The 12,045-nt window shown below is 44.9% G+C and overlaps 1 pseudogene; it reads right to left on the reverse strand.

Annotated features, from left to right (window-relative positions):
* Window positions 1-478: 478 nt before the first annotated feature.
* On the reverse strand, window positions 479-10,262 carry LOC784923 (pregnancy-associated glycoprotein 1-like; annotated as a pseudogene).
* Between the last annotated feature and the right edge of the window lie 1,783 nt (window positions 10,263-12,045).

A 12,045-nucleotide genomic window follows, 5' to 3' on the forward strand; every position in this document is an offset into this window, starting at 1 on the left:
GCAGGTGGCTTGGACTCCCTCAGTAGGTGTAGAAGCCAGGAAGAAAGTTGTCAGGCTAAGACCATCAGAGAAGAAGGAAGGGAAAGAGTGAGGGTGTGAAATAGAGAACTGATGACTTCTGATTTCTTGGGTCCAGTCACATAGACCTTTGCATTTGCTCTGATTCTTGTGTCCTGGATTCTCAGAATCATTTCAATGAGTCTCCCTTTTTATTGAACCCAGTTGGAGGTGGGTTCCTCTCAACTGTGATTCAGATTTTGTTCTCTATCCTTCCGCATCATTGTACACCTCCCAGACACAAACAGAGGCACCTGTTTGTTTCAGCACCCTTATGAATGAAACCCTTTTTATTCTTTAATGAGAATAGGGTGTGCAGACCACCAAATACAGTTCACCAGCATCCTGGCCAGGAGTACCCTAAGTGTGATTTAGTGCTTGCTCGGAGTGGCCTTACTGATTCCTGAATGACTCCAAGCATTTATACTGCCTGTGCCAGGTCAATCCTGTCATTTCCTTGATCAAAGACTGAGAAATACAACTTCAGGAAGATGTCACCCAGGATCCAGGTCTCTCTAGATGTCCTCTCTGTGTTCTCTTTAATGGTGGTATAGCAGTGGCCTCTAGAATCCTGGAGGAGTCAGAGACACACACCAGTCAGCCTGAGCCCTTACCTGCGACTTCCACAAATATCCAGACCCAGCACAATTCTTGGTTTTATGTCCCTCTTTTGATAAGTATCAAGGGATTTTCGCATTAGCAGGGGATATGAGAGTTTTATCCACAACCAAAAAGGGCCAAGACGTGAGGTTCCCATGAGGAAGGGTGTGTCGGAGGGGAGGACTGGGAGTTGGGGATACAGAGGAATGATAAAGAACAAAGTCCTACTGTCGAGAATAAGGAAATATATTAAATATCCAGTCATAAATCACATGAAAAATAATAAGAAAAAGAATATGTATTTCTGTATGTGTATAACTGAGTCACATTGCTGTGCAGCAGAACTTAATGCAACACTGAAGATTAGCCACACTTCAATGGCAGAAAGTGAAGAGAAACTAAAAAGCCTCTTGATGAAAGTGAAAGAGGAGAGTGAAAATGTTGGCTTAAAGCTCAACATTCAAAAAACGAAGATCATGGCATCTGGTCCCATCACCTCATGGGAAATAGATGGGGAAACAGTATCAGACTTTATTTTTTCAGGCTCCAAAATCACTGCAGATGGTGACTTCAGGCTTGAAACTAAAAGACACTTACTCCTAGGAAGGAAAGTTATGACCAACCTAGATAGCATATTCAAAAGCAGAGACATTATTTTGCCAACAAAGGTCCGTCTAGTCAAGGCTATGGTTTTTCCACTGGCCACGTATGAATGTAAGAGTTAGACTGTGAAGAAAGCTGAGCACCGAAGTATTGATGCTTTTGAACTGTGGTGTTGAAGAAGACTCTTGAGAGTCCCTTGGACTGCAAGGAGATCCAACCAGTCTATTCTAAAGGACATCAGCCCTGGGTGTTCTCTGGAAGGACTGATGCTAAAGCTGAAACTCCACTACTTTGGCCACTGCATGTGAAGAGTTGACTCATTGGAAAAGACTCTGATCCTGGGAGGGATTGGGGGCAGGAGGAAGAGGGGATGACAGAGGATGAGATGCCTGGATGGCATCACCAACTCGATGGACATGAGTTTAAGTGAACTCCTGGAGATGCTAATGGACAAGGAGGCCTGGCATGCTGCAATTCATGGGGTTGCAAGAGTCGGACATGACTGAGTGACTGAACTGAACTGAACTGAATAAAATTTTTACAAAAGAAAAACAGTGTCCATAGTTCTCCTCTCTCCTTGTTTCTTTCCTTCTGACTCCTGCTCTTTGTTTTCTCTGCAGAGAATGCTGGTTCTCCTCCTGTGTCCCCACAATCCATACTTTATTTAAAAACTTTATTTTGTATTGGAACATAGCTGATTAACAAAATTCTTAGTTTCAGGTGGACAGTAAATGGACTCAACCATATATATCCATGTATCCTGGTCCCAAACATACCCCTCCCATCCAGGTTGTCATATAATTAAGCAGAATTCCCAGTGCTACATAGTAACTCGTTGTTGGTTATCCATCTTAAATAGAGCAGTGTGACCACAGTACGTTCTTGAAAACTTAACTCAGGAACTCTGGGAAGCCTCCTTCGGCCTGCACTCACCCTCTTTGGCCACTCCAGGCTTGGGTGGGTAATGTACTCTGGTTCCCCATCCCCGCCATCTGTCTGTAGCCCTCATCATCCCAAGTAAGTCCCCAGTGCCCCAATACAGAGCACCTTGGGATGCCATTTGCATGGAATCCAGTGCAGTTTTTCCTAGAACCAAGCAACCCTCCACATGGCTCCATGAGTTTACAGTTTTAGAATTCCTGAAATTCCCTCTCTTCCTCAAAGCCTTCTTTCAGCCCATCAGCCAGGTCTGAACTCCCACAGGGAGCTGACATGAAGCCTCCACCCTGTGCTGGGGCTGAGCAGTCACCTTGCACCCTTTATTCACATTAACATCCAGCCTCCCCACAGAGGGGTCGGGTATCCCAACTCACAAAGGGGGCACCCGGCCAGAGTAAGGGGAAGATGCATCCGAGAACTAGGGTGACCATGTAATTTATCATCCAAACCAGGAAAACTGCGAGAAGGAAAGGGAGACTGTTAATCCCTATGGTGAAAGGGCACACTGGGAGTGTCCCCAGTCATTCTCCTTGTCACATGACTTATTTCAAGGATCGCTGGAGCTGACTTTCTGTGTTCATCCTTCTGAGAATTCAGATTGAACTGAAGCTTTTTGAACATTGAGGACCTGAGTGTTCCCCTCTCCTTGTGACTCCCACTATGTGAGCATGGCGTGGTGTCTCCACATTTATTTCAGGATGATCAGTGTCACAGACTGCCCTTTATTCTTAAACGGTTCATCTTGTGGGAGGCTCTGGCAGCCCCTGGGCTCAGCAGCATCTATAATAGTGTGAAATGACCTGCAAAGGGCGCCCTCCTCCCAGCAGCAGCACAAGGATTCCTGCAAGATCCTATTTGAGAACCACCTTTCAGGGTTCTCCCCTCAAATTGACAATGTAGGCTTGAGCTGGGACTGGGTAGTTGATGCCGTTGATGGTGAAGATAATAGAGGGCAGGGTACTGACCACAAAACATGCAACGTAGTGCTATTAGAGAGAGAGGGAGAGAGGTTGGCCCTGGAGATCCTTCTTGTGTGTGGAGACTGGGAGTGACCCTGGGACATGACCCTTCACCTCGGAACCCCTTGGCATGACACCAATGAGTTTCTGGATGTTATTGACCAGTCTTCTTGGGCCAAGGATCAGTGATGTCCCAGTATCCACAAAGGGCTAACAGCAGCCAGAACAAGCAATAACCTTTCTTTTCATGGAGATGCTGAGACACAGTGTGACTAAGCAGGCATCAAGGTCATTCTGAGTTTCCCCAGAGATGCCCCCTTCCCGTCTGTCTTCTAAATAGCCCTTTGTCTCTTGCCCTCTTCCTTTACTCTCAACACGACATCTTCCTTGACATTCTCGAATGCAGTACTTGAATACACCAGGCTCTTTTGCACCTTGACACAAGCTGGTCTTCCTTCCTAGAGGAGCCCCCTCCCCTTTAACTAGCAAATTTCTTCTTATCTTCCAGATTCCAGCTTAATTGTCATGGTTTCAGGGAAGTCTTTCCCCTGGTGTTTATCAGTCTCCTTTCTTGACAGTCTCTTTGTAGATACTTCCTCATGTCTAGCATGTACCAAAGTCACAATTTACTGTATGTGTGTCTCATTTCCTGTTCATCTGCCTTCTTAGATGGGAGGGCGAGTTTTATTCTCATTACCTCCTTAAAGTGCCTGGCACACCGTGTATGCCCAAGGCTTCTCTGTTCAGTGAGTGAATGAAGACAGTGTGAATAATGAATGAAAAACATCCAGAGAGCTGTATTGTGTGGGGAACAAATAACGAGTCAGTTGCAGACTGAAGATGGAGGTTTGCGAGGGGAGCAGATTCTCACAGTGGTGGGATAGACAGGCTCCTCTGGGAGAGGGTGTCTGCCAGCACTGCTCCTACAACCAGCTCAGATGCTGAGACCCTGGCCAGGAAATACATGACTAGCCCACAGAAACTCCAAAGGACAGGTCAGCTTTTGTCTGAGGGTATCACACAGAATCCTATCAATTATGCCTCTTATCCTCGGGTCATTCCTGGATCCCAGCTTCCTGATTCTCTGTTATAGCCCCTGCCCCACTGTGTGCCCATGAACATAGGGTGTCTTTTTTATTAGTTGCTTTCACATCTTAAGACTCCAGCAAATCTCTCTACACTGCTCAGTAATTGCTCCCTTAGGAGACCAGTTCTCCCCATTTGCTCAGGATTTTCCTTGTTTTTAAACTGACATTTATCTGTACTGAGAACTTCCTATGTCTCAGGTAGCCCCGGACAGTTGGTCATCTTATACCTCTGTTCAGGCTGGAGAAATTCTCCCTGGTCCTCTGTTCACCACACTGTAGAGTCCTCTAACCATGCTCCATGCTTTACAGGGCAGTGGGTGCAATCCTCTTCCAGCTACACAGACCTCTCTGGACCGTTTTAGGACCCTGGTCAGAGCCCTGGTCAGAACGCCTGGGGATTATGAACACATTGGTTGTTTGTATATCTATCTGCTTGTGTGTTTGTTTGTATATGTGTTTGTATGTGTGTTTATATGTGTCTCTGTGAGTGCTTGTGTGTCTCTGACTAGATATGCATGTTTTTATGTATCTTTGTGTAGGTTTATATGTATCTGCTTGTGTGTTTCCAAGTGTCTGTGTGTCTGTCTGTGTCATTGTGGGTGGTGTATATGTCTGTTTGACTGTGTGTTTGAGAATGTATTTGTGTGTGTCTGCCTGTGTCCATGTACAGTAGCTGGAGCATTATTTGGGCTGACCCTCAGAGGGAGAGGCTTACCTGGCCATGTGTAACTCCAGTCTCTGGCGTGGATTAATGGTACCCAGTTGAGTGCTCCCTGGCAGTAGGATTTATCCACCCCACCAAACATCACCACACTACCTTTCGCCCTGCACGTTTAGGGAGAAGAGAGGGGGGGATCCTTGGAGGACAGTAACAACAGCACTGTCTGAGAGCTGTGCTGGTCCACCCATCCAGGCCCTAATAAGGTCCCCACATACAGATGCAGAAATCGAGTCTCGGAGCGATTGAGATCCAGACTGAGGTCTATTACTGGCTAATGAGTGGCACAGAGGAGGTTAGAATCTGAGTCACCTGGCTGGGTGCCACCCACTCTATCTTCTGAAGATGCCCTACCTTCTGCAACCTGAGTGCTCAGACACACTCAGAGGACATGATGCTGAAGCATAATGGCTTTCTCCTTGTCTAGCTTGTCATTTTTCAGGAAAATTAAAGCATGGGAGTTCTAAGGGTATGGGTTCAGGTCACCCAGAGTTGGCACCATTGACCTGTGACCTCTACTGTCCAAAGGGCCTCAACTCAGAAGGGACCCCACCTTTGTTCTCCCTGTCTTTAAATGCCTAATATTTATTGAACAAGAGGTCCCACATGTCTGTTTTGTGTCCCACACATTCATGTTTCACTGGCTCCTGCAAATTTGGTAGCTGGTCCTGGGCTCCCAGTGGATGCTAATGAGGAAGGAAAGATATCCACCATCCTTCTCCTTCCTTCCTGATCAAATTCATAAGTAAATCATATTGCTTTTTCCTCCAATTTGTTTCCTGTTGCCTTCCATTAGTCTTCCTCCTCACTCACCCCCCTAGATCAAATTACTGGTTTTGAGCCCAGGAACAGGGTTGTGTTCCAATAAAAGGTTATTTATACAAGCCAGGGTTGAAGGCAGGTACAAGCCTGGGGCTATATTTATCCTGGCTTAGATTATCTCTCAGGATTCTTCTTTATCAAGTGTTCTATAATTTTCATGCAACTAAAAGCGTCTTACAGCTAATTTGGAGAAAGGGATTGTCCATCTCAGACTTACTTGCTCAAGTAGAAGGCAAAAACAGGCTCAGAAATGGCACCTTGATTCTTCAGGTTGGCAAAGATGGGGATAGCTCCAAAGAGGGATATGTTGGGGTAGTTCAAGCCCAAGATGCCATCAAAAGGTGCACCCTCACACCCGTATTCCACAACACTTAGACTGAACAGCTGGTCAGTACTTACAAGGTCCCCAATCTGTGGGAGAGAAGAATGTTCCCACTTAACAGATACATGAAGTGGGACTAGGACTGGGCTGGGGTTTTATTGCCATTAAATCCGCAGAGAAGAAATGAGGCTGGGCTGTGTCTTTGGTGGACCTCAGACGGTTAGACCAACCTGGGAGGGGAATTTGGGTTCCATTTGTGAGAAGCTGTGAATTTTAAAACATCTGCCCTTCTGAAAAACACCACCTGAGTGCGTCAAACTGGCCTTGTGGCTTCTGTCCAGGTGGGGCAACCAAGAGTCAGGCCAGGACCCATTGTGCGTGCCCCCTTGTGGACAAAATGAGTCGAGAGCAAGGTCGTCTTCTCTGGAATCACTATGACCTAATGACAGGAATGGACTGAATTCTCTGTAAGGTACTGTGGATTCTGCCTCTGTCCAGGAAGACAGAAGCCAAATCACAATCTTGCTTGCAGGGATATATGAAAATACAGTCTGGGAAATTCACTTTTGGGGATATGTGTGTATTTGTGTGAGTGTGTATGAGAGAGAAAGAGAGAGAGGGGAACTACACAAGCACTTTGGGGAGGCAAGCCATACATTTTATTAGACTCTCAAAGCCACTGTAGAGTGAGAACTCATTTATCAGGCCCTTTAATTTCTCTGGCCTCTAGTTTCCCACTATGGATACCTGAAGCCCTTGACTGCCCCCAGTGTCCCCAGATCAGTTTTGTCCTGTCCCTAACACCCTATAGCAACTTCAGTCATAAAAAGTCAACCCAGCTCCACCGTTTACCACATGTGTGACACAAGCAACCCTTGCTGTCTGCACCTCAGTTTCTTCATATGTCTCATGAGCTAACCACCTGCTGTGTGGGGTAGATGCAGGATTAAACCAATTATTACCTGAAAGTGCTTGGAACAGTCTGTGAATATAAAAGTGGATGATTTTTTCCCCTCTTCTCACTCCCAGCAAAATGAACCTTGATCTGCTCATGGGCAGAGTAGCTGCAAGTTCACACCTCAAGCCACTATCTGGGTTAGCTAATCCATTTGCTCATGTGTCACCACGGCACTGCCTCCCCAGGGACAGGATACTGTGGGTAAGATGGGCAATGTCTATGGGATTTAGGCTAGGAAGAGTCCTTCCAGATGGTCCTGCATCCATTTTACAAGAAGGGGTCACTCCATCGCCAGTCCTGACTCCGCTTCTCTTTACATGTTACCGGAACGGTGTCATAAACAAGAAATCCCTTCATGGTCCCAGATCCATAGGCGATCCTGAAGGTCTTTTGGGTAGGCCAAAAGGTGGAAGACTTGTAATGACTGAACCTAACTTGTCTAGCTGCAGACACGAGTGTCATCATGTGCCAAGGGTGGAAACAGGGCGGCAGGGCAAGTGAAGGATGGTCTGGGTAGAGGGTGTCTATTCTCATAACAGGCTGGACGGGGGCAAAAGAGGGAGGGCACCCACAAGTCAGATGAGCCTGTGTCAAAGATAACCTGGAATTCCTGAGGGGGTGTTCCAGTGGTGATGTTACCTACATAGAGCATCTGCAGGGAGAAAGAGGGAGTGGGTTGGTGCAGAACTGCCTACCCTCTCTTCCCACACTGATATGTCCCTATGGGTGTCATATATCTCTTGAGATCACTTTCCAACCACTGTGAGGCTCACAGCCTTTGATCACAGAGGTGCTTGCATTTGATTTTTTTTTTCGTGTGCTACATTGTATGCAGGATATTGATTCTATGACCAGGCATTGAAGTGGTACCTCTTGCATTGGAAGTGCAGAGGCATAATCACTGGGCCTCCAGGAACATTGGACACCCAGGGAAGTCCTGGTGCCTTCATTTGAGAAACTCTGTAGTCTCTTCAAACCCAGCCTTAGCACCCCCTTCTCCAGGAGGCCTTTCTTGATCAACCTCAGCCACTCCCTCTAAACTCAGACCACATTCAATGAACACCACACAAGTGACCCTTTCATTTGACATGTATTTACACTTTGCCTATCTCTCAGGCTGACATGAGCATTCTTGAAACAAAATAAGCCCTTTTTCTAATCTAAAAACAGTAAGCACTGTGTTAGATTCTGATGGCCTTACACAGAATACGGGTTCATTAACTTTTTACTGCTGTGGTTCTTGCATCTGTCCAAACTGAATTACTCTGCCTGGTTATTCACAATTGCTTTGCAGTTGGTTCTACCTACTGATCAGAGATGGTTCACTCTTCATCTATAACTAGTTGACTCCCTTAGTTCAGAAGGAGCTGCTGCTGCTGCTGCTAAGTTTCTTCAGTCATGTCTGATTCTGTGCAACGCCATAGACAGCAGCCCATCAGGCTCCACCATCCCTGGAATTCACCAGGCAAGAACACTAGAGTGGGTTGCCATTTCCTTCTCCAATTCAGGAAAGTGAAAAGTGAAAGTGAAGTCGCTCAGTCGTGTCCAACTCTTAGCCACACCATGGACTGCAGCCTACCAGGCCTCTCTGTTTTAGGGGTATTTCCAGGCAAGAGTACTGTAGCGGGTCGTCATTGCCTTCTGCTCAGAAGGAACAATCTCCCTCAAACTAATGACACATCTTTGACACAGAAATGGATGTTTACCTGCCACCTGGTAATTTCTGGGCCCAGTCACCAAGACAAGAGTTGAGGATGATAGTGCCTTCTCCTCTGCGTGAGGTTCCTTTGGCCCAGTGTTTCTGCCTCTTGCAGGAGCCCCAGCCCCAACATCCCACGAGGCATCTCCAAATGGGCCCCAATGTTAAGCTAGAGCACCAGGGGGCGCTGTGGAGCACCATCCTCCCAAAACCCTCACATCCATGATGTTCCTCAGGGGGTGAATAGTTATATTTGAGCCACAAGAAGAAATCTGAGACAGTCTGTAAGCATGTTCCCTGAGGAAATTGTTCAGTGAAAGTGTTTTTTTTTTTTTTCACTTAAGGTATTTCTCATGATCTTCACTTGCCTTAGAGGTATTCTTTCACTGAACATTTGACAAAGAAAACAAAGAAGATGCTCCATTTAGCTGTCAGTGTTGAGGTATAACTGTCATTGTAATGGCACTGTGTATTTTCTAATCATTTTTATGAATCATCTTATTATAAGAATTTTATGCATATTCCATGGCAAAGACATAGGTTTGAATAAAGCTTCTCTTCTGTAATGTTAGGTAAGCCATATGACAATGCGGGGTCGCAGTCTCCCCTTTGGTAAAATGGTGGAATGTAATGATTCAAACCCTCCAAATAGGATATCTTGGGGATAAGTGAAGTGGTGGATATAAGGTACCTGATAAATAGGAAGTCTCAACAATGACAGCCATTAGCATTGCTGTTGTCACCCCACTGTATCTTTCTCATAGAAGCTCAGGGATGGAGGTAGAAGGGGAATTCCTATCCTATTTTACAAGGGAGGAATTTGAAATGCAAGAGGTTTGTGAATTGGCTGTGGTCACACTGCTTGTCAGATATAAAACACTGTATAAGTAGCTCTCCCAATCTTTGTCCAAGTTAAAAGAGAAGAGAGAGTTGAAAGAAGAATCCAGGAGATAGGGAGCAAGTTCAGGAAATGTAGAAAATTAAGAGAAAATTTAAAAGAAAGCACCACAGAGAGAAACACACAGAGACTTCCAAAGGGATGGAGAGATAAACGATAGTGATACTGAGATGCAGACATAGACATATACACACTGAAGTAGAGAGGGAACAAAGAGGACATGACAAATAAAAGGTAGAAAAGTGCTATTCCACAGGACCACACCTACATCTGCATTGACTGTGCACGAACAATTGCAAGGATTTCCAATTTCAATAGATCATGACATGACTGGACCCCAGAGTTGGGCAACTATGAAAACCTACACCAAGAACCTTGGGTCCCACAGTTCCTATAACAAGGTACTTATCAATAAGTAAGGGTTAAACTTTAAGATTGTCGGGGAAATATTCCATTCTGTTCTAAACATGATGAGTAGAAGAATAATCAGATGAAAAGAAAAATCACAGAAAGGAAGATGATGTGGCTTACAGTCTCCATACTTACATGACTCTGCAATCTGAGAAGGCCACCAGGTCGAGGAGCACAAGCCACTTCATGCTTCTTTCCTGGCTCCAAGTATTCAGAGCAGTCCTGGTTCTTAGCATGTAGTGGTGACCAGGAGCCGCTAGGTATATATGCTCTGACATGCCCTAGTTTTAGGCCACTAATAGGTCTGAAAAAAATCAAAAAAGTCTCGATATAATCTTTACCTTCATCAGTGTCCTTGGCGAGTGGACTTTGAACCTTCACAGAATACAGAGAATTGAACTGTAATCTCTTCCTTGAAGCTTGGCTGGAAAATCAAACTTGTGTACACGGACATCTAAGAAGATGGAGAACCTTGCCTACTTAGAGAAAAAACCTGCTAAGAACATCATAAAAATGGACACTAAGGTCCAAGCTCGACATTCGTGTTTTCATGTCATCTTCCTAGCCACTTCATGAGATATGCATTGCTGTCTTCATTGGAGAGGAGATTGCTAGGAAGATAAGTTGTCAAATGACAAAGTGAAGACTTTCAGGGACAGCCCAGGGACACACAATGGGCTTTAGGTAGTGGGTCTAATGGCAGACATCAGGGGCACCTATGATGCCAGTCTGAAACAAAGATTTAGGGCAAAGCAGTACTTCAATTCCATGGTTTCAGTATTGGAAGAAATGTCATATGCATCCAAAATGTATTTTATAGCATCCAAAAAATGTACAAGGAAGAACCATGTGTTAGTCTCTGGGTTAAAGGCTTCAAAGTCAAAGTTGATCACGACAAAAGTAGTCTTTATCTTAAGAGAGCTAGCAGTCTAGTTATCACAAAATCATGGCCCCAGGAGGCAGAGGATATGATACTAGGACTAGGTGGCCATGTTGAACCCTGGGCCACACAGGCCTTACCACTGGGAGCAGCCTTTCCTTCACTTCACCCATGCTGGAAAGCAGGCCAGTTGGCCATGTTTTCAGGAGAATTGGAAGTTTGGATATTTATGTACAATCTACTGATTTTAATGCTAGCAACTAATTTTTTTCCCAAAAAACAGTGGGAATGAAATCTCCACAGCAATGTGCTGGAATCAGCCTTCAGTCTCTGCAGATTTTTATTTCTTGCCTAGAGTTGGGAGTGCAGTGGGGACAGAGAAGAATTTAATTCATGTCTGTTGATTTACAAAGAGACTTAATGCATACTAAACATGTGTGTTTCCTTTCTATTTATAAAGAAAGATCACAAGGGACATACAAACCAACAAAATTTAACTGCTGAAGATAAGTGGATATATTTCTGATATAATTTCCCCATAGTGTCTATGTCATGAAAAATTTTGTCTGCCAAACAAAACATATAAAAAAATAATTTTGAAATGTCTTCCCAATCAAAGAAGACAAAACAACTGTGGCAGCCAAAGTAAAGACAATCGTGTTTAATAAGTCATCCAGGACTCCCAGGGCCTATTGCTGCTTGAGATCTATCCATGCCTGTCCCTTGAATACAACAGGAGCCTCTCCTGTTACCAGGTGTGTTTAGATGGAGCACTGTGACTTAATCCTCATTTTTACATGTTTAAATTCAGTTCTCATGGTTAAATCCCAACAGGGGGAATATGACATCATTGACAAAGGATACACATATATGCCTTTTGAACTATGGCATTAAAGAAGACTCTTGAGAGTCCCTTGGACTGCAAGGAGATCAAACCAATCCATCCTAAAAAAAATCAGTTCTGAATATTCACTGGGAGGACTATGCTGAAGCTGAAGCTCCAATTATTTGCCTACCTGATGGGAAGAACTGATTCATTGAAAAAGACCCTGATGTAGGAAACATTGAAGGCAGGAAGAGAAGGGGAAGAC

Source organism: Bos taurus, chromosome 29 (assembly GCF_002263795.3).
Source record: "Bos taurus isolate L1 Dominette 01449 registration number 42190680 breed Hereford chromosome 29, ARS-UCD2.0, whole genome shotgun sequence".
NCBI lineage: Eukaryota > Metazoa > Chordata > Mammalia > Artiodactyla > Bovidae > Bos > Bos taurus.